Source organism: Pogona vitticeps, chromosome 2 (genome assembly GCF_051106095.1).
Source record: "Pogona vitticeps strain Pit_001003342236 chromosome 2, PviZW2.1, whole genome shotgun sequence".
In the NCBI taxonomy this organism is placed as follows: domain Eukaryota; kingdom Metazoa; phylum Chordata; class Lepidosauria; order Squamata; family Agamidae; genus Pogona; species Pogona vitticeps.
The window spans coordinates 78,215,586-78,242,106 of NC_135784.1; the positions used below are offsets into that span (position 1 = coordinate 78,215,586).

Here is a 26,521-nt window from a genome sequence, read left to right on the forward strand (position 1 = left end):
AGATCGACTTGGCCCCTGAACAACCAATATCCACAAGCAGCAAGCGTTCCCTCATACAGACACAAGTAGGGTTTATAGATTTGATTCTCCCTCCTAGAAAGAATTCTCTGAAAATGCACAGCGAAGTCAGCCAAGTCATCCTTGATCTATATTACAGAGATTGCCAAGTCAAGCTTTCTGTTTGCTCAGGAACATAGGGAAGTGCCTTCAACTGGAAGACCTTTGGTCCATCTAACCCAATAATATCCATTCTGACTGGCAGCAACTCTCCAGGGTTTCAGGCAGGATTTTTTTTCCCCTCACCTTACCTGGAGAAGTTTGGTATTATACAGAGGTCACCTATCCAGGTACTAATCAGGGCCAACTCTGCTTAGCTTCGGAAATCAAATAAGATGTGTGTTGAAAATACGGTATGCTTACTAATGTGCAGTGATGCTCCACTGGTATTTCTTCCATAGATGCAAGTGGCTGGAAGATATTTCCTCAGCAGTTCACAAGGACTACCACTGGTTACCACTAGCCGTCAACTATTATGGGTGCTTTAGAACAGACCTATACATCTACCATGTAGCTCTGCCCTACATTATGGGGAATGTCTCCACAAATCAACACTGACAGTGCAGCCACCAAGGCTGCTATTTGCAGCAGCCTTTTCCCTTTGCTAGCCTTTTCTGGTGAAAATGCCCTCCAGCTATTTTTCGGGGTCCTCCCATACACATGGGGCAAAGGATGTACATACTTATATATTGCCCAGTGATGTGAGAACCACTGGTAGGGCAAGTGGAGTGGAACGCTCAAGATGCCCTTCTGCCCCCATACAAATCTTCTGATTCAGATCACAGCTAGAGACAGAATATCACCACCGCAGGTGGGTGGACCCTTTTGACCCGCCCCCTCAGAACTGCAAGCAGCCAGGAGAACTCTCAGCTGCAAAATTCAAGCCTAGGTCTTCCGTATTGGGCACCCCTGCCTCTTTTCTATAATGTTATCTCCCTGGAGAGGGAGGCTTTAATTCACTGTGGTTCTCTATTTCTCTTTAAATCCTTTTTTGGGGGGGGGGTAATGAAGGTGCTGATTCTGCGATTAGACACGGGAGCTTTGTATTCATACTGTATCCTGGTGGGGTGCCATGGAGGTCTGCTCCTTAATCCCCAGAACCATCAGGCTTCCAACGATCTGCGTGGCCATCATTGGTAACATTGTGCCAAATGTGTAAGTTAGCCTGGCTGGTGCTTCCCCACCTCCCTGTGTTGCTGTGACCACTCAGCAGCTGAGTGGGGAGACTCATCATCCCACCTCCCTGCCAGAGTGCTCTGCAGCACAGGGAGGCAAGAAAGGACCAGCCAGGCTACTTCTGTGATTGGCACAATGTTACTGATGATGGCGGCACGTGTCACGCAAATACCAGTGAGTGGACTGGGCTGATTTTGGGGGGGGGGGGAGGGAACAAACCTCCATGGCACCTGGGGTGCCAGACTTTGTATTTATATCCCCTGGGATATGAAGTTCCCATGTCCAATCACAGCCTCAGCACCTACGTTACCTCCATTCTCCTTTTTTTAAAAAAGCATTTCAAGAGAAATAGAGAACCACAGTGAATTAAAGCCTCCCTCTCCAGGGAGATAACGTTATAGAAAAGAGGCAGGGGTGCCCAATACAGAAGAACTAGGCCTGAATTTTGCAGCTGACTAAAAGGAAGAGTTCTGCTAGCTGCTTGTTTTTAGGGCCCTTCAGAAACATGTTTCTGCAACTGCAAAAATTCCGCTGGTTCTCCAAACCTGCCTGTCCCCACCATGCATAGATGTGTGTTTGCTCACGCACCCATGTGTCTGCCTGCCTGCGAGCTGAGCCTCTTGTGACTCCAAATATAGGTACATTAAGAATATCCTTCTTTTTACCCAGTGGATTGAGGCCTCTTTTAAAGAAAAACATGCACATCCCATGTTGCGTATTCAGTGCTGACTCTCCTTCTCTTTTCTAAAAAGGGCATGGCTGTCCTGTCTGGAAAATCCGAACCGGATTTGGGCTTTGTCCTTGTAATTTATATAACCTGCCTCTTTCAGCTTTAAACAGCCCTTTAGAGATCATTCCTCATTCTATGCAAACACAATCCATAGCTCGGTAAAAGGCAGCGCTCGGTGTTGCTCACCAACAACACTTCCCTTGCACGGTGGCGGAGGGAGGTGGGGGTGATATCAAAAATTATTCCCGGAAATAATGGCACAAGCTGCAGACGAGGCAGGCCAGGATGCCACTTATTCATCGGTATTCTGTGGCTGTCTCCCCATTACTCCGGCAATGAATCAGAACAAGATGAGGCAACGGGAGAGGAAAGCTTCATCTATAATCTGCACTCGAATGCTGGCACAACACAATGGCGTCCCAAAGGGACAACTAAAGTCTCCACACCTGGGGCCAGGACAAAGCTACTGCTCCTTTCACCAGCACTGCAGTGACAGTCCTATACGGGAGGGAGGGTGTGGGAGCAACGGAGGGATGGGGGAGGGGAAGAAAGAGAGAGAGAGAGAGAGATTGAGGAGTAAGGCTCATTGGATTATTACACTTGCAGGCCGCTATTTCTCAGCAGCAAGATAATTGCCTTCTAGTGACAACCGAGGTCAGCCGTGACTGGCATCTCAGTCAGCATCTCCCTGCTATGGGATTCTGACAGTCCTGCCTGTCATTGCTGCATTTTACAGCTACAAGGGGGAGGGGTGGGGACTGAGGGAGAAGAAAAATCCCACAAAGCTATTCCTCAACATTTGAAGGAAGAAGAAGAAGAAGAAGAAGAAGAAGAAGAAGAAGAAGAAGAAGAAGAAGAAGAAGAAGAAGAAGAAGAAACCAACCCACAGTCATTCAGCATCCTGAGTGATCTTTCATTAGGGCCTCATACAGGTATTAAGCTACTTGAGATGCTCCACTGAGGTTACCTTTGGTATGAGGCAGACATTCCCCCTTTCAGGGGTCATGGAGGAGGTTAAGGAAGACTCCAGGTTCACCTTCTTTCTCTGCCTATCTTTCTCTGTGCTGTTTTGCCGGTTCTCTTCCTTTTTATTCTGTATATCGCATATAAAGTTTGTTTTGTGTTCAGCTCAGATCCTGAGCCTCTGGTTTCACAGTGAAGGCTGCTACGCCTGAGACTACTTAAGCCCCAGTGGATGCTTTTTAAAAAGAGGGAGGGGGAATCCTTATTCGACCTGGTCATCCTTCTTTATCTTTGAACTGTTCCTCCAGACTTCGAACAACCTCCAACCTCTCCCTGTTTATGATAGAATAATCCCTGTGTTCTGGCACCTTGTAAAGCATGGGTTCATTTCTGTACTGTTTCTATCTTTGGGGAAATGTTGGAGGTGTCTGATATTTTAAAAGTGTCAGGATGCACATTCTTCAGGTTTCAGTCTCTTCTGGATCTCCAATTACATTTCTGAATAAGGAGATGGATAAATGTTTGGTTCATGCATGTCACAACACATGCATGCACAACCAATTTCCGATGTGGTGTTACTCCACATCCCTACATAGCAGATGGAAAAGAAAAGGAGAGTGCTGCATCCCAGCAGGATTTGCCAGTAGCTGCCCTATCAGTGCTGCTAACCTCAGAAGACCCCCTTCTTCCCTCCTCTGCACAGAACTACTGAATGGCTCAATTTGAATCCATATTATTTTGTTTGTGATCATTGTAAAGCCTCCCAAGGGTCTCTCTCTCTCTCTCTCTCTCTGCCTAAAGGAGTTAGATGACTTGCTAAAGATCAGCAGTGGCTTCTTTTTCCTATTCTTCTTGGACCCCAGCTTTTTTCAGTTTTTTATTTTAAATAACAAGTCACCAGAACAGACACCACTCACTGTTTTCAAGCTAGGATTACATTGGTGCTATCATTATCATCATCATTATTATCCCCACCATTTTTATACTAACACACCAATCTTTAGGAGTAAACTCCACTGAACTATGTGTGTGAGAGAGGCTGTAAGGATGAATATGTCCTCCATTCTCAACCATTCAGAGACAAGCCACCCCTGGATTGTGTCTGTGTCTTCAAAAGGTGTTTGATATGCAGAGCTCAGTAGCCAAGCTTTCCACCTCAAAGAACCACACAGTCCTTTCTACTAATTGCAGCTGATTAAGCTGCCCCTAAAAGGCACAACTACAAACGAACATTCAAAAAGTAACAGTCCTAGTTATCCATGTATATGAAAGCCAGTTGAGAGCTGCTGTGATGTAGCAAACAGAACGTCAGACTAGGAGTCAGAAACCCTGGGTTCAAATCCCCACTTGGTCACATAACTCCAGTGAGAGGCAGCAATATTAAACCACTCTTTGAACATCTCAGATACCTCCAGTCAGAAGTAACTTGACAGCACATAGAAATAACTGGAAAACCCATGTTGCTGGTATCTCCAAGTCTGTCTCTTAGTTTGAAGGAGGGGCTTGGCCAAGATGCTCTCACCACTTCTCTCATTGAGGGGACCCACCTCCTCTTCACCACTTTCTGAAACACCTATTTGGTGTGTTTTCCTTTAGTCTACATTCCTGCCCGAAGGGAAACACCAAGGCAAGTGAGAGGTGTCCATTCATCTTCTCACTCTTTCCCTGTCTCCATGATCAGAAAGGAGAGGTGTACAAGCACTGGCTGCCAGAAAGGCCAGGGGGTTCTGAGGGCCAGCCGTGGTCTCTCTGCAGGTGTTTGGGCCTTGACAGATGTCTGGCAATACCAGCCTGAGCTGCAGTTTCTTCAGATGCAAGGTAGGCTTAAAAAGAAGCTACTCGAGAACTGCAGTTCTTCAACAGAGCACAACTGCAGTGTTGAGAGGAAAGGGAGAGATACCTTAAGTCAGGGGTTCCCAACCTTAGATCCCCAGATGTTCTTGGACTGCAACTCCCAGAAATCTTGGCCGATATACTCAAGAAGTTAACTGAACATCTGGGGAGTTCAGGTTAGGAACCACCGACTGAAGTGCATTAATCCAAAGGCTTTCAAAGCTAAACTTCATCAAGAGTGGCCCATTGCTTCTCATGTACAGATCTAAGTGTGCAGATCCTGATTCTCCATATGACTTAGAAGAAGGACACATTGACCTTCATTTCTGCTTCACAGCCTTTGCAGAGGGCATATACTTGGAGAAAATGAATTCCAAAATATTTATTTATTTATTTATTTATTTTATTTCTATCCCGCCTATCTGGTCTTATTCAATAGTAGAGAATGAATCAGAGTTGTCTGATTTCTCTGAGTGTTCACCCCAGATAGCTCAATTTCTGTTCATCCTTCACTCACCTTGAATGACAAGCCAGTTCTTGTCCCATAACCTTTGCTTTCCCGAAGGATTCCACTGGGAGAAAGTACCGCTCTGCAGGCTGGCTGATCCAGCCGCTGACTGCCCTGCTTCTGTCCCTGTAAGGGCTGCATTCAGAAGCTCGTCCATCTGAACAGATGGTCTTGCCTCATGCTTCCTTCCTTCCATGCTATTAAAATGAAGCTGTTTTTGAGGCTGTTAAAGGTAAATGTGAATGGATTAACAAGGGAATTCTTTGTGCAGCAGTGGCTACAGAGCACATTCCTGAAAAATGTTGGTGAGGATTTGGGCGTGGGGATTGATTCCATCAGTTCTTTGACATACAGGAATTGTAGCTCACTCGCTTCCTGGCCCCAAGCCCATTTCAAAGGCTGTTCAGGTTGCACTGGAGTGCTTTTCTGACACATGTCAGAGTACTGACAAGGCCACTTGCCTTAATAAACACCACCATAAAAGCCAGCTTAGGGAAAGACTGTGAACAATTCTTAGGTGAATTGGACCTGTCCATTTCAGAGATGTAGGGTTGGATGCCCATGACAATTGCTTAATCCTATTTATTTACTTCCCAAGGTTAACACTGGTTGTTTCTATACTAAAGCAATTCTATGCAGCTCTGGCATCACATTTCCAGAAGAATATGGAAATTAAATAGAAACTGAAGTTCCAGTCCACACAAACACTTAATATACTATTATATTGTCCAGCAAGCCTTGCTGGTGTCAATATGTGGTCTCCCTTCCTTTTTCGTGTGATACAGTCTCTTTGTTCACAGTTTTACTCTACTACACACCAGGCAGTGATCAGTATAGCAATCAGCACTCTGGTAACTGTGTGTGATCGTAATAGTAGGAAGGCTAGAATGTCTAGTGAGGATCAAATCGAGCTGATTCCAATGCTTGGATCTTGGATGTCTCCAGGAAACTCTGTGTTGAAGCTTCGTATTAAAGAACGTGTTGCTGACACAAAGAACATAATAACAGCAAAAGTCCAGCAAGTGTTGGCCATTTTCGTTCATCTTCCCAATGCCAAAACGGCCTAGACAGGTGGGCCAAGAATCGTGATCAGCACCAACTCTAGCGTTAAAGTCTTCGAGAATGAACAGTGGTTCTCTCGCAGGGACTTTTTTTATAGTAGCTGCCAGATTGTCATAGAATTTGTCTTTCACTTCTGTTGTGGATGACAATGTTGGTGCATATGCACTAATGAGTGGAGCTGCAGAGACAGCACTCCCCACAGTAGGTGGAACAATGGATCTCAGCAGAGTATTTCTGACTGCAAAGCCAACACCATATTTCCTGGTCTCATTCAATGATTTTCCCTGCCAGAAGAATGAGATTTTTTTTTCTTTGACAGATCCCGGTTCTGGCAATGTCGTGTCTTGCAGGGCAACAATGTCCATCTGCAGTCTACTCAGTTCCATGTCAATGACAGCTGTCTTGCGCACATCGTCTATTTCCTACAGGTTGTCAGAAAAGCCGTTGTCAGAAAAGCTAGGGGTCATTGTCCGAACATTCCAGGTGCCCAACTTAGGTCAGCTGCGATACAAGGATATCTGCAAGTGGGATCTGAAGGCCTTGGGAATGGATCTCAACAGATGGGAAACCCTGACATCTGAGTGTTCAGCCCGGAGGCAGGCAGTGCATCACGGCCTTGCCCAATTTGAAGAGACCCTTGTCCAGCAGGCCAAGGCAAAGAGACAGTCACAAAAACAGCAAAAGCAGGGAGCTGGACAGGGGACAGATTGTATTTGTCTTCAGTGTGGAAGGGATTGTCACCCTCGAATTGGCCTTCTCCGCCACACTAGATGCTGTTCCCTCTATTCAGAGCACGTTACCATAGTCTCTCGAGACTGAAGGATGCCTAAATCTAAATCTGTCCAGCATGTCTCATTTGTGTGGCCCCTATACATGTATCATGTTGCTCACAAGTATATTCCACTCAGGAAAGATGTCTTTCTCACACTGCTTTGCACATCTCTTAGTTATAGATTCACCCTTTCTTATGCTTCCTGTGGATCCCAGGTAATGGAGAAAGAGTACTCCAGGAGGAAACCCCAGTTTATTCATCACTAACTCCATTTCATTGTTGGTCCTAATCACAATGGTGGCATAAAGCATTCCTGTCACCTAAGGTAGATGGAGAATGTACCATTGCTTTCTCCAGTGTTTGAACGTGTTTCCCCATACTTCTGGATGCTTTGTAAAAAAAACACACACAAAAAAAAACCCCAAAAAACCCCACCAGGTTAACAAATGATGGCTTTTCCAGACAAAAGGGCAAGTCTGAAAGCATGCACTGCATACAAGTCCTGGTCAAGCTGGTGCCCCAGCTGCCAGCATTGTAAATGGGCATGGTGATCATGGAGACAGGGCAATAGGTTCAGAGAGTGGTCTGAAAGTATATGGGCTGTTACATCGTTAAAGCAAACATAATCCATTCTGCTCTGGGACTGGGGAATCTGTGGCCCACCACTGAACCATGCTGGCTGGGCCTCGTAAGTCCAACAACATGCCGTCCAGATGCTGGCCCATTGCCTGGACCAGGGCAAAAAGGCTCAAACTGGACCTGGACTAAACAGAGATTTTGCTTCTGGGGAGGGCTCAAATACGTTAGTGGGGATAATCCCGAGGCTGGATGGTACTCCCCTCCAGTTTAGAGACCAAGTGCCTAATTTGGGTGTTCTTCTGGACCGGCTCTCTCTTGGGAGTCCCAGATTGCAGCCGTGTCCAGATCAGCCTTCAACTGGCTTAGGCTAATTGCCCAACTTCACCCCTACCTAGACGAGGACTCCCTCAGGACTTTGTTGCAGGCCCTGGTCATCTCCTGGATAGACTACTGAAATGTCCTCTACATAGGGCCTCCCTTGAACCTGATCCAGAGAATTCAGCAGGTCCAGAATGTGACAGCCAGACTGGTGGTCAGTGCAAATAAATTCAACCACATCACTCCAGTTCTGGCTCACCTCCACTGGCTGCCCGTGGCATCCTGGATCAGGTTCAAGGTTATGTCACTCACATACAAAGCCCTCCATGGTTTGGGTCTATAACGTGGCTCGCCACTCCTTTGTCTCTGCCTACTCAGGCCTCACAGAATGGTCACCACGCTACCACACACTCTTGCTGCCACCAACCTTTCCTTTAAATGAAAAGGACAAGGGTTTCTTTCAAAAATAAAACTGGTTTATTGATTACAAAATAAAATAAGTAAATCACTGGAAGATAATCATGTTGTAATCACTTTCTTATTTAATTAAACTCATAGACTTTCCCTCACTGACACCTCAGGCACTCAGGCCTCTTTCACTCTCACACAAGATCTCTCCAGATCTCACTCTAACTCAATCTCTCAATCTCCCCCTCACACACTCTTCACCCCCCTTTTTATACCAGCTCCTCCCTTTCAGTTCCACCCTCCGTCACACCATTGGCTGATGGTTCACTGTCCAGCTGTGACGGACAGGTGAGGTAAAGGCTGCCTGTTACAGGGTCCATGTTACTTGTTGTAGCATCTCTCCTTAATGTCATCTGCCTGACCCACAAGGTCACCCCAACCGAGGCTCCTCTGGGTGGCCACCCCAAGGGAGGCTCATAAATCCTCTGTAAGGAGTAGGGCATTCTTTGTGGCGGCTTCAACCTTATGGAACCAGCTTCCAGAGGAGTTCCACCTAGCCCCCTCCCTGTAGACTTTTAAAAAGCCATTAAATACTGCTTTTCAGGGAGGTTTTCCACACCAACCGCAGCTGACCACCTTCCTCCCCTTCCCCTCCTCTTTCCTCCTCCTCTTCCCTCCCCTCCTTTCCTCCATCTGCTCTTATACTGTTTTTTGTTCCATCTGGTTTTTGTTTCATCTGGTTTTTGTTCTTTTTAAAGAGAGGTTTTTGTTATCAGTTTTGATATTTCTATTTTCATTTGTGTTTTCTATTTTATGAGATTGTAACCTGCCCAGAATGGTGCTACGACACTAATGGGAGGGGGATATAAACAAACATCTGGAAGAGCCACAGATTCCATGATCCTTGTCCCGTCAAGGACTGCCTGGAGCTTCAATTTAAGTTTTAACTGACGAAGAAGTAGAAGAAGAATACAAATACGTGCTGTCACGTTGATTCCATCTTATGTTGATCCTTGCCAGGTTTTCTAAGTATCAAGTGTTCAGAATTGGTTTCCCAATCCTTGCTTCTGGGGCTGCTCTAGGACTGTATGGCTTACACATGGCTATACAGGCTGGCTTTTTTCCTGGGAAGCACAGCAGAGAATTGGGCTCCTGGCCACTGGCTCCACAGCCTGATGCTTCAACTCACTGAGCTATCCAGCCAGCTTCCCTGAAGAATAGCATGGCTATAAGCAAAGCATGCTGCTTATATACCGCCCCATAGTGCTTCAAGCACTCTCTGGACGATTCATAAGTTAATTATGCACGCTACACATTGCCCCCCCCCCACAGCAAGCTGGGTACTCATTTTACCCACCTCATAAGAATAGAAGGCTGAGTCAACCTTGAGCCGGCTACCTGGGATTGAACCCCAAGTCGTGAGCACAGTTTTGGCTGCAGTTTGGTTTAACCACCGCACCACGAGGTTCCACGAGGAGAGGCTTCATACACAAATGCAGCCAAGACAACCTGCTTTACAAACTGTAACTAATTGGGAGAAATATTTGTAGATAAATAGGATTTTCATTATTTTTGAACAACAGCTTTTCAAAATCTGAGTGTTTGGTCCATCCCACCAGGTAGAGTGATGGCAAAATAACTGGATGCTTTGTTTTGGAAACGCATTATAGTGTCTCCATCACTCACCTGTAATGAGGAAAGAGCACACCTGAAATCTGGCTGCAGAGAAGTGCAAGACATGAGAAAAATACCCTGTTTCCCTGAAAAGAAGACAGGGTCTTATATTAATTTTTGCTCAAAAAAACCCATCAGGGCTTATTTTCAGGTGATTTTTTTTTCATGTACACCAATCTACATTTATTCAAATGCAGTCATGTGATCTTCTTCCGGTTGCTGCACGATGGTGGAGGGAGGGATTTCACTTCACTGGGGCTTATTTTGGGGTAGGGCTTATATTAGGAGCATCCTGAAAAATCATACCAGGGCTTATTTTCAGGTTAGGTCTTCAGGGAAACAGGGTAAATATTGGAATACATACAGAAGTGCTGCCTGCTTCTAATCCTTTCATATGACATTGCCCTCTGGGGGGGGGGCAGGGCGGAGGTGGCCTTTCTAATTATCTTGTTCCAACATTACCCCAACAAAACAAGAAGCCCTGAAAAACGACCTGTTGAGATATGGCCTACATAAATCCCCACACCTGCCTTTCCTCCATTGCCTTGGTGTTATGATTATCTCTTTCCCTAGCAGAAGTAGCCAGGGAAGAGCCATAAGGAAGGCGCAGTGGGGTGGATTTACAGAGGGCCCACCATTAAATAGCACTCAGCTGATTAATTACTTCAGACCAGCAGGAGAGCTCAGCAACTGATCATACTGCTATTATCCACCATCATTCTTCACTGATCAAAGGCGGGCCTTTCCTTTTCTTCTGCCAGACTCAAGTAATGAGATTTAGCTGCAGGGAAAGGGCCCAGGCTGCATTCTTTGGCATTTTGCTGTGATAGACTGCGAAGGAGGAGCGATGCCATCCTGACCTGAGGACCAGCTGGTACCAAGGAAACACCTGTCAGTGGCAATTCCCAGCTTCATGTTGCCTTTGGATTTACTTCTCTGTAGCATCAGCACAACACGTAGAGTAAACCAGGGGGCACTGGAGATCCTGTTGCTAGCAATGGGAAGAGCAAATAGCAATTATAATTGCATGGGCTCAGGCTGGGGCGATGTGCTTTTTCTTTCATCGCAGTCACTAAAGATGTGTACACATTTCTGAAATCCTGCACAAATATGCTGAGTTAGTGCTTTTTTTTTTTCAACACAACTGGCAGGTGAGAACAGCAGAAGGCTTTGGGAAATGATAGATGAATGTTAAGTAAGGGGATGCCACTCGGAACCAATTGAAATAAAGGAGAACAATAACTCTCTACCATAGATGGGGAGAATACCCAAGAAGCCTTCTGTTCATCCCTGACCTCGGGAGCATTCAGGGGATACTTTTGTTGATCACAGGAATTGCAGTCTGAAAGGACCCAATGATGAAAGAAACCTTGCTTGGTACTACCAGGAGAATGATTGCTTATTAGTTTTTCCTGAAACTCAGATAGTTACAGGTCTTGTTTCATGAAGGCCTGGGAATTATATGGCGCACAGGTGACAAAGGGATATTTGTGGTTCACAAGTGTATTGTGAATCCACATTTTCAAACTTCCATTTTAAGAAGTATCCTAATCCTACTCCCAAAAGCAACCCTTTGGTTCCTAATGGAACGGCACGTCACAGATATGGAACTTTTTTTGCAGTGCAGCCCTCTCCTGAAGGAGAACAACAGGAGGAAAATACAGCCTGTCCTTCCACAGCTACCCATACTGGAGGTCTGCAGTTCCTGCTGAATCCTGGGCAGAACAGCTAGAGGCAGGTCTTAAGAGACAGCCATCTGTTTGTACCTCAAGAGACTCAGCTCCCTCCATTCTATAGCTTGGAGGGTTGCTTCAAATGGTTTATCCATTTGAATGTTTGTTTTGTTTCCTTACCTTTTCCATCTCCTTGTTCAATTAAGCATAGTTCTAAATTTTTATAACACAGTTCAGTTGCTTAATGATTTCACCTCTACTCCATTTTAGGAAGTAGTGGGCTGGAATAATCACATTCTATTGGTATGTACATGGATATGTGTGTATGTCGACATTTCCCTTCCATAGTATCCCACTACTCTGTGAACCCAGGATTGATAGAAGAAATGGATGCCCTTGTGCCCTAACTCAGCTACATTTATTTCCCCCAAGACAAAGGCCAACTGGGGGCTTACACCCCCAATTCCAGCACTGCTTGATAAGTGCCAGAATTGGGTCTGCCAAGTGAAGTGCAAAGACTTGAAATGAACAGAAGTCTGCTCTATGAGGTCCCAAAGGGGCCTCAAAAGGCTTTCCTCCTTCTTTAGGAGCATTAGCAGCATTGGCTAATTTGTATGTTGCGCTGGATTCCTCCCTCTGAAAGGGTGGGGCTGTTCTTTCCAGATGTCAAATACAGTAGCTCTTCTTCCTCTGTTGAGGCCTGGGAGGAGTTTTCCTTCAAATGACAGTTTCAGGAGTTCTCAGATCTTCTGAGGAGACAGCTTGGGTTGGGATCATTACTGGGGGAAGGGTTATTATAAGAGTCTAGAACAGAGGTGGAAACTTCCAGACGTCTAGGGGCTACACCGCCCCTCAACCTCAGAGGGCCACCCCTGTACTCCCCAACGTCCATCTTTGGAAAATATCCTCTTGGGCTCAAACATTTCAGAGGTGCTGAAAATGTGGTAAAACACAGTTGTGAGAGGCTTTTTGAAATCAAAATCACTTTGGAGGTGTTTGGAAGATGTGTGGAAAGCAGGGAAGAACATTAGAGACCTTGGTAGTTACGTCTAGTTCTCAGACCTCACGGTCTAGATCAGGCTTGTCCAACCCGCGGCCCAAGGACCGCAGGTCAGCTCGTAATGTGGCCCAGTGCAATTTTTTATTTTTAAAGAAATTCCAAAGTTTCAAGTTACACTGCTGGCGCTTGCGGCTGGAATGTGGCCGGGGCATGTCACAACAATAGAGGGGGAGAGAGGGAAGGAAGGAGTGGGAGGGGAGGGGAGAGGGGGGCTGCGTGACTGCATTGTGCCGTTCCCATCAATAGGTGGACCCCCTCCCGGCCCCATAAAGCCGCCGGAGTCAAAGCTGGCAGCCTGCTGTCTGAGATCGCAGCTGCCAGTAAGCGCGCTTGGAGCGGGGCTGTGGAGGACGGCTAGGGCTGCCCCCCCCATGCGGCCCAAACCAAATTTTCATCTTCTAATGTGACCCAGGGAAGGTGAAAGGTTGGACACCCCTGGTCTCGATGTTGAACCACAACATAAGCAGAATATTTTGTATTTTCACCAGAAATACCTTTGAGCCATGGATGTGTTTAAATGTATGAATAGAGGTATAGTTCAGTTTGCCACAAACTTCATTTAAAAATACAGATCAGACGAAAAGATTTCAATTTTTATTTATTTATTTATTTATTTATTTATTTATTTATTTATTCATTCATTCATTCATTCATTCATTCATTCATTCATTCATTTATTAGATTTTTACCCTGCCCCCCTAGATAGCATCTACTCGGGGCGGCTTACAAATATCAAAAAATCATAAAATATAATAACTGTTGGAATGCTGTCTTCTCTGCAGAAGGATTAGGGGGGAAAACATACAGACTTGTTTCACATAGGAAACCAACACACATTTCCTTGGAAGTCACTACTGTCTTTATCAGACTCTGAAGTCTGGTGGGTGGCACTTCCACATCAAAGAGGGTTATGTGTATCACTATCCATGAAAGGAGAGCGCTTCTCCTCTGTGATGTTGAGGAAAGGGAAGAAAGATGCTGCAGTACGGATACAGAGCAGGTGGCGCAAGTAAATATCTCACCCCACCCCACCCCACCCCCACTCCACTATATATGCTTCCCTAAATATCAGATATCCTTACATTCCTCTCTCCCTGGAGCATGGATGCTGACAGGATCATTAAAGTCCCTAGCTGGGGTCCTTCTCCTGCTCTCCCCCAACTCCTTTTGCATAATGGACCAGCTGTGAGTAATGGGAAATGGCAGGGCGGCAGAGCTGGCTGGCAGGCTCTTAATGAAGAATATGGAAATCTCATCAGTCCAATCAGGCCAGCAAATGAAACTGCTCCCCCCCTCCACCCCCACCGCCGATGTGAGCAGAAGGCTAAAGACATGTGCATCCGCCTCTCCCAGGGTGATTCTGCTTTCGTGTTGACAGTCGAGCTGCGAACTTCATTTCTGGAGCAAGCGCAGACTTTGCCCCCGTTTCTTGAACTTCCTCTCAGTGATTCGTTGGCAATTAGGACAGGTTGCTTCTTCTGCTTGCCATTTGGTGGAAGAGGAAGCTCTTCATCTGGCAGCTGAAGACAGCTTCCCTCCATTCCTTTTTTTTTTTTTTTTTTTTTTTTTTTGACATAATGTCTGGACACATGTACCAGAAGGGAAGCTCAGACATGGCTGTAGCCTTTTCCACTTCACATTTAAAAGCAAAAGCAAAGCGTGCTGCTTATATATTGCCCCATAGTGCTTCAAGCACTCTCTGGGCGGTTTACAAGTTAGTTATGCAGGCTACACATTGCCCCCCCCCCCCAGCAAGCTGGGTACTCATTTTGCTGACCTCAGAAGGCTAGAAGGCTGAGTCAATCCTGAGCCGGGCACTCATCCCCAAAATGGGCTGTTTCATCCCAAGTTGAAGGCAGTTCTGGAAACAGGAATAATCAGCATTTAATAGAAAAAAAAAAAGAAAACCTAATCTGAGAAGGCATGTTCTTTAGTCTGCAAGGCCGTAGGAGGGCTGTAACTAACAGGACTTTTGAGAGATTATTTATTCATCAGAAGTGGCCTGATAGCACATAGCAAGAGGCATCAAAATAACAAAACAACAAGCTTATCATTAGGAGAAGCATAAGAGGTGGGAAATCAGGCTTTTTTACATTAAAAGGTGAGTATGAATGAAGCAGACAACACACCCCACCCTTTAACATGTGCAATATATTGGAATACTCCAATCACTGGCAAGTGCTCTCATTTACTTATTTACATATGTTCTTATTTTTACAATATTTATAAGCCTCATTATGACTGAAAAATAAAACCATTTCAAATCCAATAGCCATAAAAATGAGCCATAAAAGTATAATACAACATAAAAACACAGGTTGGATCTGCAATTGATCAGCCATGGAGCTAGTATCAGAAGCCAATTCCACAGATGTTATGCGCAATGAAGTTGCTTCTGATGTGTGGTGACTATATGAGTTAATGACTTCCGGTATGTCATATTATTAACAATTCTGCTCAGATTTTTGCAAATCAACAAATCTCATATTAGGTTGATCTCTCTTCCTATTGCCTTTCTTGCTTTCTTTACTGAAACAATCTGTCTCATGTTTGGTCTTCCTCTCTTCTTACTGCCCACCCCCATTTTTCCCAGCAATATTTTTTTCTGGTCAGTTTTGTATTTTTGTTATCTGTGCATAATAGGGTAGCCTCGGTTTACTTATTTTTGCTTTAGTGAGAGTTCAGGCTTGAGTTGACAGAGCATTAAACACTATCGTTAATACTACCATTCATACTTGTCAAAATACAGCCTTGACAATTGCTTTGTGTCTGGGTGAGAAGTGATGAAAAAAAGGTTTCTGGGATTTTCCCTTACTTGGTGTCACTTTGTGAATGTAGACCATCTTGACTGCTGCCAATTGTGTTGTCAACATTCAGGCTACCCTTTTATAACATAAAGCTTGGCATCCGTTTTCTTGCCAGCAATGCGGCCACAACATTGTGCAGCAATATCAGGCCATTTTCTGGCATTTTGAATTGTGGATACAGAAGCACCGTATCTCATATTCATAAACTGGAGCGTCTTTTGGTTTTTTTGTTTTGGATTTTTTGGAAGACTTGAATTTATTAGACAAAGCAACAGGATTTCAGCTACAGAAAAAATAAATAAAAGTCACAGGGCCAGGTAAGTAAATAAATAGAGTCTTACCAGTGGTTGGTGAAGTGGGATTATATCTAGGGGTCTTGGGAGATCACATGATTGCTAAATATTGCCTATTTTTTAAAATTGCAAGTATTTTTAAAGGCTCTAATATTTCTTATTTTACAAAATTAGAATGGGGATAAAAAGAACAAGCTGTAGCTTAGAGCTTGGTTGTTGAAGAGGCAAGATCAGGCAGGGTGTCTGTGGACCTTATTTTTTCTAGTCAGTCCAATATCCCTTCACCTTGACATTCATCATTGTTTGCCCAGGGCTGGGTTAGGACTGGTTACAGCAGACTTCAACAACCTGGTGACTTCCAGATGAGTTGAACTGCAGCTCCTATCACTACTAACCAGCCTAAAATACCTTAATGGCTGGTTGAGGAAATCTTGGTTCGGTTCATGGCCAGAAAAGGGGAGGGGGGCAGTTAATCAGGTAATGTTGGGGTACAGAGAACAGATAAACTTGTCAGTTCACTGCCAGTCCGATACTTATGAGGGACCTGTGCCTGATTTAAACATGCTCTGGGATGAAACAGGAAACAGAACACAGATTAGATAAATCATAGCTACTATTAACTGGCCCACCTATACCCCATAGCTAATACAGTTGCCACCATTAGAATCCAGCTAAAATTGCTGGGAATGCAAATTACTTTCACAATCCCTTCTTTTAATGATGGACACATATCACAGTCAACAAGGTGCGGACACAGAAATACACCAGAAAAGATAAGTGTATTTGACCAATTGGGGTGGTGGGGCACAGTAAATTTTAACTGATTATTCACATTTATTAATAATTTGTTTTAAGAAAAAGAATCAGCTAAAAACTCAGCTTGACAAATCAAGAAGCAGTGAGGCTTTTAAAACATATTCTTCTTTGTAAAAGACTTAATAAAAACTACAGATGGCAAACACCATCTGAGTATGCAGTTACATGTTGAAATACTCCTGGTTCGGGTTGGGTTTAGCACACTTGAAATACATTTTAAAATAACCATTCACACTATGTACAGCTTAGCGCACATTTTTTTGGACCAGGAAGTGTGTTTTTTGTTTTTTTTAGAAAGTGAATTTTTCTTTTTAAAAACCCCCCACTAGGAACTTGTTTATTTTAACTCTATTATGAACATGATTTGATTCATTTTTGCATATGTGCACGTTGTATCCGTGGGGTTGCCAGGATCATGGTTGGGGGTTGCAGGATAGCCTTGCCATCGGATCTGTTATATTTTTTCCTCTCTTTTACACTGATCTAGCACTATGGCAATTTGGGGGGGGGGGAGCAAAATTTACTCCCTAGCCTCCAGATGTTCTGATTAAAAAAAAAACACCCAACTCTATTCTCCTCAGTAGAACAGGCTGCTCCATTTCCATCTAGAAATGAGTGTGGTTCTGTCTCCTTTCCCCTTAGCCCTGCTGCCCTTTTTTTAAAATTGCAATATGTAAAGCAAATTGGGAAGAATAGCAGGAATACATTCAGGGCCGCCTATCTACCGATAATGAAAGGTGGGAGGGCATGCTGTGTGGAAGGAAGAAAACATTCAGCCATTACAACAACAACAGGAACAACACCAAGGGATATCCTGTCAGAGGGGATGTGCCCCTCTTGGCGGTTCAGCCTCCCCTCCTGGCTCCTGTTTGCCTGTTCCCCTAGCCCTGCTTTTCCTATCCAGCCACTCTAAAGGAATTTGCTGCCTTTACACCACCAGAGAATCAAAGGATATAGGCATAGGAAACTCAGTCAATCCCCAAGAGGCCTGCTCCCTCTTCCCTACATTTTTCTGAGGAGAAGCAGGCATGCCAGCAGGGCTGAGAGGAGGGCAGGGAGGTGCAGCTCCAAGTCTTTTGGGGACTCCTGTCCAGATTTCCTCAATAACAGTTGCAGTTTCCTGTATGTTCTGGAACCAGAGCAGGTGGACAGGTTGCTGATGGGACCAGAGGGGAGCTGGGTGTGGGTATGGGGTTCATTAACCAAACAGGAGCAGTGGGACATGGGCGCAGCTATATAGTGAAATGCTATTACAAGTTTTTTTTTTAAATCACTTTCTAGCTTTGAGTAGAAAGGCTGTTGAAGCAACAGGAATTGCAGATTAATTATAAAAATTGTGAAGAGTCTTGTAACACCTTCAGGACTGTCCATTTTATTTAGCATTGGAACATATTCATGAGGACGAAACACAGAAAGCTGGAGCCCCATAGTGCCAATTTAAAAATGATTCTAAAAGGCTGTGTAGCTCCCTCAACACACATTTTACACCCAGATTAAAAGTCAGCATCGTCTAGTCATTTAGTCGTGCCCGACTCCTCATGACCCCATGGACCAGAGCACGCCAGGCCCGCCTATCTTCCACTGCCTCCCGTAGTTGTGTCAATTTCATGTTGGTTGCTTCGCAGACACTGTCCAACCATCTCATCCTCGGTCGTCCCCTTCTCCTCTTGCCTTCACACTTTCCCAACATCAAAGTCTTTTCCAAAGAGTCTTCTCTTCTCATGAGATGGCCAAAGTACTGGAGCCTCAGCTTCAGGATCTGTCCTTCCAATGAGCACTCGGGGTTGATTTCCTTTAGAATTGATAGGTTTGTTCTCTTTGCAGTCCAGGGAACTCTCAAGAGTCTCATCCAGCACCACAATTCAAAGGCATCAATTCTTCGGCGGTCTGCTTTCTTTATGGTCCAGCTCTCACTTCCGTACATCACTACAGGAAAAACCATAGCTTTGACTATTCGGACTTTTGTTGGGAACGTGATGCCTCTGCTTTTTAAGATGCTGTCAAGGTTTGTCATCGCTTTCCTCCCAAGAAGCAGGCGTCTTTTAATTTCGTGGCTGCTGTCTCCATCTGCAGTGATCATGGAGCCCAAGAAAGTAAAGTCTGTCACTGCCTCTATATCTTCCCCTTCAATTTCCCAGGAGGTGATGGGACAAGTGGCCATGATCTTAGTCTTTTTGATGTTGAGCTTCAGACCATTTTTTGCACTCTCCTCTTTCACCCTCATTACAAGGTTCTTTAATTCCTCCTCACTTTCTGCCATCAGAGTGGTATCATCTGCATATCGGAGGTTGTTAATATTTCTTCCGGCAATCTTAATTCCAGCTTGGGATTCCTCCAGTCCAGCCTTCCGCACGATGTACAGTATTCTGCATTTAGGTTAAATAAGCCGGGGGACAATATACAGCCTTGTCATGCTCCTTTCCCAATTTTGAACCAATCAATTGTTCCATGTCCAGTTCTAACTGTTGCTTCCTGTCCCACATATAGGTTTCTCAGGAGATAAATAAGGTGGTCAGGCACTCCCATTTCTTTAAGGACTTGCCATAGTTTGCTGTGGTCCACACAGTCAAAGGCTTTTGCATAGTCAATGAAGCAGAAGCAAATATTTTTCTGGAACTCTCTGGCTTTCTCCATAATCCAGCGCGTGTTAGCAATTTGGTCTCGAGTTCCTCTGCCCCTTCGGAATCCAGCTTGTACTTCTGGGAGTTCTCGGTCCACATACTGCTGAAGCCTACCTTGGAGGATTTTGAGCATAACCTTGCTAACGTGTGAAATGAGTGCAATTGTACGGTAGTTGGAGCATTCTTTGGCACTGCCTTTCTTTGGGATTGGGAGGTAGACTGATCTTTTCCAATCCTCTGGCCACTGTTGAGTTTTCCAAACTTGCTGGCATATTGAATGTAGCACCTTAACAGCATCATCTCTTAAGATTTTAAATAATTCAACTGGAATGTCATCACCTCCACTGGCCTTGTTGTTAGCCAGGCTTTCTAAGGCCCACTTGACTTCACTCTCCAGGATGTCTGGCTCAAGGTCAGGAACTATATTGTCTGGGTTGCCCGGGATATCCAAATCTTTCTGATATAATTCCTCTGTGTATTCTTGCCACCTCTTCTTGATGTCTTCTGCTTCTGTTAGGTCCCTCCCATTTTTGTCCTTTATCATGTTTATCTTTGCACAAAATGTTCCTCTAATATCTCCAATTTTCCTGAACAGATCTCTGGTTTTTCCTTTTCTGTTATTTTCCTCTATTTCTTTGCATTGTTCATTTAAGAAGGCTCTCTTGTCTTTCCTTGCTATTCTTTGGAAGTCTGCATTCCATTTTCTGTAGCTTTCCCTATCTCCCTTGCATTTTGTTTCCCTTCTCCTCTCTACTATTTCTAAGGCCTCGTTGGACAGCCACTTTGCTTTCTTGCATTTCCTTTTCTTTGGGATGGTTTTTGTTGCTGCCTCCTGTACAATGTTACGAGCCTCTATCCAAAGTTCTTCAGGCACTCTGTCCACCAAATTGAGTTCCTTAAATCTGTTCTTTACTTCCACTGTGTACTCATAAGGGATTTGGTTTAGATTATACCTGAGTAGCCCAGTGGTTTTTCCTACTCTCTTCAGTTTAAGCTTGAATTTTGCTATGAGAAGCTGATGATCAGAGCCGCAGTCAGCTCCAGGTCTTGTTTTTGCTGACTGTATAGAGCTTCTCCATCTTTGGCTGCAGAGAATATAATCAATCTGATTTCGATATTGCCCATCTGGTGATTTCCATGTATAGAGTCGCCTCTTGTGTTGTTGGAAAAGTGTGTTTGTGATGACCAGCTTTTTCTCTTGACAAAACTCTATTAGCCTTTGCCCTGCTTCGTTCTGAACTCCAAGGCCAAACTTCCCTGTTGTTCCTTTTATCTCTTGGCTCCCTACTTTAGCATTCCAGTCCCCTAGAATGAGAAGAACATCTTTCTTTGGTGTCAATTCTAGAAGGTGTTGTAAATCTTCATAAAATTGTTCAATTTCAGTCTCCTCAGCACTGGCGGTTGGTGCATAAACTTAGATTATTGTGATGTTGAATTCGTATTGACATCATTCTATCATTTTTGACATTGTATCCCATTACAACTTTTCCCACTCTTTTGTTGACTATGAAGGCTACTCCATTCCTTCTACGGCATTCTTGCCCACAATAGTAGATATGATAATCATCTGAGCTGAATTCGCCCATTCCTGTCCATTTTAGTTCACTGATGCCCAGGATGTCGATGTTTATTCTTGCCATCTCCTGTTTGACCACCTCCAGCTTCCCAAGGTTCATAGATCTTACATTCCAGGTTCCTATGCAGTATTTTTCTTTGCAGCATTGGACTTTCCTTTCACTTCCAGGCACATCCACAGCTGAGCATCCTTTCGGTTTTGGCACAACCACTTCATTAGCTCTGGAGCTACTTGTACTTGTCCTCCGCTCTTCCTCAGTAGCATGTTGGACGCCTTTCGACCTAAGGGGTCCATCTTCCAGCGTCATATCTTTTAGCCTTTTGTTTCTGATCATGGGGCGTTCTTGGCAAAGATACTGGAGTGGCATTGCCATTTCCTACTCCAGGTGGATTGCGTTTAGTCGGAACTCTCCACTATGTCCTGTCCGTCTTGGGTGTCCCATAGCTTCTCTGAGTTACTCAAGCCCCTTCGCCACGCCAAGGCAGCAATCCATGAAGGGGGATTAAAAGTCATCCCACTAAAAAACCATGTGACTACCATGCGAGTTTAAATGGATTTCAAAACCCACATCTCAATTTATTTCAATACTGTAAACATGCTCAGAGAAAGAAATATCCCCACTTTGCTCCCTCACACAGGGAAGACATTCCTCTTCTAAGAGGCATGGCTAGCCAGATTATGCAGAAAGATGAAGCAGGTTGCTTCAGACACTGGAATTCGGATCAACAGATTATGGTGAAAATTCAGGTCTCAGAGATACTGCAACTTTTTAAGAGGGTTGGTGCTAAAAATATCAGAGCAGCAGTCAGCATTCTGCTTTCAGGTAGCAAAATATCTTGGGCTGGCACTGTTTAGAAAATACTCCCTCCCTTACTCCCAAAAGGAAGGAAGCAAAAAAGCCCTTCCTTCCTCATGCACAAACCTAATTCAAACAGCTGTAATTCTGGGGGAAGGTTAAATTTTTAAATTAAAAAAACAAACACCAAAATTCTTTTTCAGAAAGTGCAGCTGCAACTGTAACACAAGAGAAATCCCTATGAGGAGACCTAGTTTAAATCTTTGAAGTCTTTAGTTCGACATCAGTTTTCTGGTCTTGCTCCCAAAAGGCCTTGCTTGGGCCAGGGTTTACATGAGCAGACAGCCTCCACTTCCCACCACACACTCTATTGGAAATCTCTTGTCATAAATATGGATGGATGTCTTGGGTCAGAGGTCATTCGTATCTACCAGATGAATTCATAGAGGACAGTGAAATCTATTCTGTCCGGTCATTTCGGAGTGAAACTTTAGGGGTTAACAGCTTATGATGCTAACAACATCATTAGCAATTGCAGCAGGTGGGGATTAGTTAAATATCAGATGTGGGAAGAAGGCAATAGATGTTGGCATCCCAATGTGCAGAAAGGGGAGGTGAAAGCTTTTCCTCTGCTCCTGCAAGCACAGTAATAATCCTACCCCCCCATCAATTAGTATTAGGGGAAAACCTTTCATAGGAGGTAGAGCAATGGTGATGGTTACCGACAGCATAGAGGTGGAAGAATTAATTAAAACAACTGCAACAGCAGCAACAGGCAACAGTGTGATTGTTAATCCTATTGTTAGCCCTATATGTAAGGTACTTGACTCTGTTCTTTATTGGTCCCCATTTGTCAGCCTTGAGTTGTATTGCACAGATAACCTGTCCTGCTCATCCAGCGGAAGCCAACGTTTTCAATTCAGAAGAAGCATCCTTCCGCGAGTGAACCTGTCATACGCGAGTAAGAAATTACCGTGGTCCCTCATCAGTTCAAACAAACTTTTTTGAATTCTCTTCGGAAAAATGCAGAGAGACTAGAAAGGGTTTTAAGATGGCTTAAGAAGTTCTATTCTGTTTTAACTAAGCAGTCTATGCCTATTAGTACCAATGGGAGAGTTCCCCCTGAAAGCAAATGCTAGCTTCTGAAGAGAGATTATCCTAAGGCCCATAGCAGGAGGGGAAAGGATTAAATTTCCCTCCATACCTGCTCTGATCCCATTAATTATCTCTCCACCCCGTACTAGCTGATGCAATTTGCAATTTAAGAAACCTAGATAAAGTCAGATGCAAAAACCTATTTAACATCAGGTGTCATTTGGCCCTAAGTCTTGTGATTAAAAATGAGGGCTACCAGCCTGGTACATTTTGCCGCTTGAGGTGAATAAAATGGCATCGCCCACTCCATGCGCTGTATAGTATCAACAGGACTGACAGCTGGTGAGGGAAGAGCGTTTCCACCTGCTTTTCTCCTGGAAGTAAAGACTAGCTGAAGGAAGCAGGGTGAGCTGTGTGGCGCGCACACTCCTGTCCTCCAACCTCCTTCTGCTGCTCCTAAGGTTGCTAGATGGACTGCATCTCATCCCCTAAGATTTCAGGGCCAAAATCTGAGAACTAGGAGACAGCCTTTGTCTCCTTTCAGCAACAGTTGCAACATATTGTGTGTGCGACAGGTAGGCAGTGTGGAGAATTAGTGACAAATTTAAAAGCCAGTGTCCTTTTAAATTTAATTTTTTTAAAAAATTTAAATTTACAGTTCCAAGCAGCAGCTCTGTTGTTATTTGTCACCAAGTCAATTCCACTTTAGGTGGCACTATGAATTAGTGATCTCCAAAAAGTCTTAAATCTAGAGTTGCTGAGTTGAAAGCACTGCATATCCTGAGATTTTGGATCCAAAGCAAGAGACCTGGCGAATGGACTCCAAAACATAACTTCCAGTTCACTAGCGTCTCCCTGAACACATAAAGAACTGTATAATCAAGGGTAGTGGAAAACTGCATAATACCTCTGGGTCACATGTAGCTGTAAGACCCTTGAGGTTTCCAGATGGTAGGCCTGTTGGTCTATTTTAGCACAAGAAAATCTATAAGTTTGGTAGCGCCTTAGTTTTAATTAGTTTTAAATTTTCATAAGCTCTTGTGTGTCCATCTGACAAAGTGTGCTTGGACACACAAAAGCAAAGCATACTGCCCTGTGATGCTTAAAGCTCTCTCTGCAGTTTACAATCTAATTATGCATGTCACACATTCCTCACCCTGCCACAGCAAGTTGGATACTCATTTTACCAACCTTGAAAGGATGGAAGGCTGAGTCAACCTTGAGCCAGCTACCTGAGCCTGTTGGAATCGAACTCAGGCCATGAGCAGAGTCTTCAGTTTAACCACTGCACCCTAAGGCTCTTAGCAAAAGCTTATGAAAAATAAAAACTAGTTAGTCTTCAAGGTGCTGCAAGACTTACAATTTAACAATATATTTATCCTGTAATTATGACCCTTCACTGCTTGTATTTTTGCTTGGCCATTTTAACATGAAATACTGAAGCTACAGTAAATGGAGAATCAGTCCAGAAAGTAAAAATAAGTTCCCTATTTTAATTGTATAACTCTTGGGTACAGTAGTTTTTCTAAAATCATGCACCACATTCCCAGAATCTCAATCCTTCTACGCACATCTCATGACTTTTAGTCTTTCTTTCTTTCTTTCTTTCTTTCTTTCTTTCTTTCTTTCTTTCTTTCTTTCTTTCTTTCTTTCTTTCTTTCTTTCTTTCTTTCTTTCTTTCTTTCTTTCTTTCTTTCAAAAAGTATATAATTGACAGGATCTAATCTTGCATGGTTATTTCACTCTGAAAAACATTGCTGCCTGACCCCAGAGGACTCCATTCCACTTTAAATGATCTTGTTTTAAGTCAGTTCAGACATCTCTACATTATCTAAAACGCACTTCATAACCATTGCTGAAGGCTGAGAGAATTCCCATTTTACATGTCTTTTCCCAGAATGATTCAGGCAATAATCATTGCATCTCCTGTTACACACTCAATCCTGAGAGTTCAGAATGATCATTACGAAGTTCTAATAGTACTGCTAAAGGGTCTAAATATAAGCTGTTTTCCAGCAGAGTCTGATTGCAGATATTTCCTCCCAGATACTAAGGAAGCTTCTATCCTCTTCCTTTGTACCCCCAGTTCTACTTATCAGAATCTGATGATATGTCCTTTGCAAATTGTCTGATGCATAATACCACTTATATTCACACAAGCTGACTATCATTGGGCCATGTTTGCATCGGCATTTGCCATCTGTCTTCCAAAGTATTTCTATTTCTGTCATACTTCTTCGTACACCTCTTCCTAAATTTGTGCTCTTGGTTCTTGCTGAATAAATGATCAGCCACAAAAGCCGGGCCACAGCTCAGTGGCAAAATACCTATGGTGCACAGAAAGCATTCCAGTTATGAAGCTCAGGTAGCAAGTGTTGCTTAAAAAAAAAAACACCTCTTTCCACCAAAGCAGACAAATAGTCTGATCTGGAAGAAGATCCTTCTCTCTGTGTGTGTATCAGCAGTGGGAGAAGATCCTTCAGGGATGGGGAAGAGATAATTCATGAAAATTTATATGTTCAGCAGCAGATTTAAAATTCAGTATTTTCATTGTTTAAAATGCCAAATATCACTATTTTCCTCTTTCATGTCCCTTCAGCTCATTGCTTTTGCTTTCAGTGCTTCTTGCTGATATTGTGAAGTTTAACAATTCGTTGGTTGGACAAATCAACTATCAAATTAACTAATAAACTAAAGTTCTTAACATGTTTAAGAACAACCATTTCGATCTCCTCAGCAACTCCCTATTACTGTACTACTACTGTCACTATTATTTCCGAGCACTGGATTTTCAAAACTTATTCTGTGGTCTAATTCATACCTCCGCTTTGCATTTGATCTACCTCCAGCTTGGCCACAGTGCAAAGGACAGGGAGCTTCTAGCAGCTTCTAGACGCCTGCTTCATAAAGTATACAAGAGAGGCTTGGGACAAGGAGGTGCTCAAAGGATGCTTCCCAAGCACTTCCATATGCCAGTCTGCAAGATGGAAACGATGACAGGAAAGCATGACTGTCAACAATTAAACACTTGTCTTGAGGAGCACGTGACCTTGCACTGTGTATCACGGGCCTGGAAATTGGCAGGCTCCAATTTAGTCTAGCTATAGTAATAATAATTATGCCCTCCCAATGCAGCATCTTCCAGCTCTAAAGGGAGGCTGAGGCTCATCTAGGCATTTAGATATTTCCATAGCAGGAAATGAATGGCAAAAAGGAAATATCTAGCCTGTGCTCACTCCAGGACAGTGCCTAATTGCTGGGTGCTGCTGCTGGCACATATCACCTCTGCTTATCCTCTCTCTCTCTCTCTCTCTTTCTGTTCTTTCTGTTTTAAATTTGCTTACAGCCACCCATTGGTCTACCAGGAATGTATTAAATGCAGACTTGGACAAAGATCACAGCAGAATCAAATTCATATATCTTTACACTCCCCCTTTTTTTTTTCCTATAGGGTGCAATGCTGGCTCGGGCTTGGAGAGAAGAGTCCATTTATCTTCATGAGTTACAACACCGCACCATAAACCACCTCTAACAAGCAAGAACCGATGCCCTCGCTCGAGGCTCAGCTGCTCCCCTGCACATGTTGTTTATACCAACAGTAATGACAAAATTGGGCTGCCACTCAACCCGCTGATCAAAAGAAAACGATAGGAATTAAAGGCTGAGGGAGGCTCAGAGGGTTTCAATAAATGTTTATGGCCACA

At 43.9% G+C, this 26,521-nt stretch overlaps 1 long non-coding RNA gene across 1 annotated transcript; it reads left to right on the top strand.

Moving 5' to 3' along the window:
* Positions 1-1,281: 1,281 nt before the first annotated feature.
* Positions 1,282-26,521, top strand: LOC140704121 (uncharacterized). Its single transcript, XR_012083245.2, has 2 exons — positions 1,282-1,407; positions 26,269-26,521. It is a non-coding gene; the product is annotated as an uncharacterized LOC140704121 (long non-coding RNA).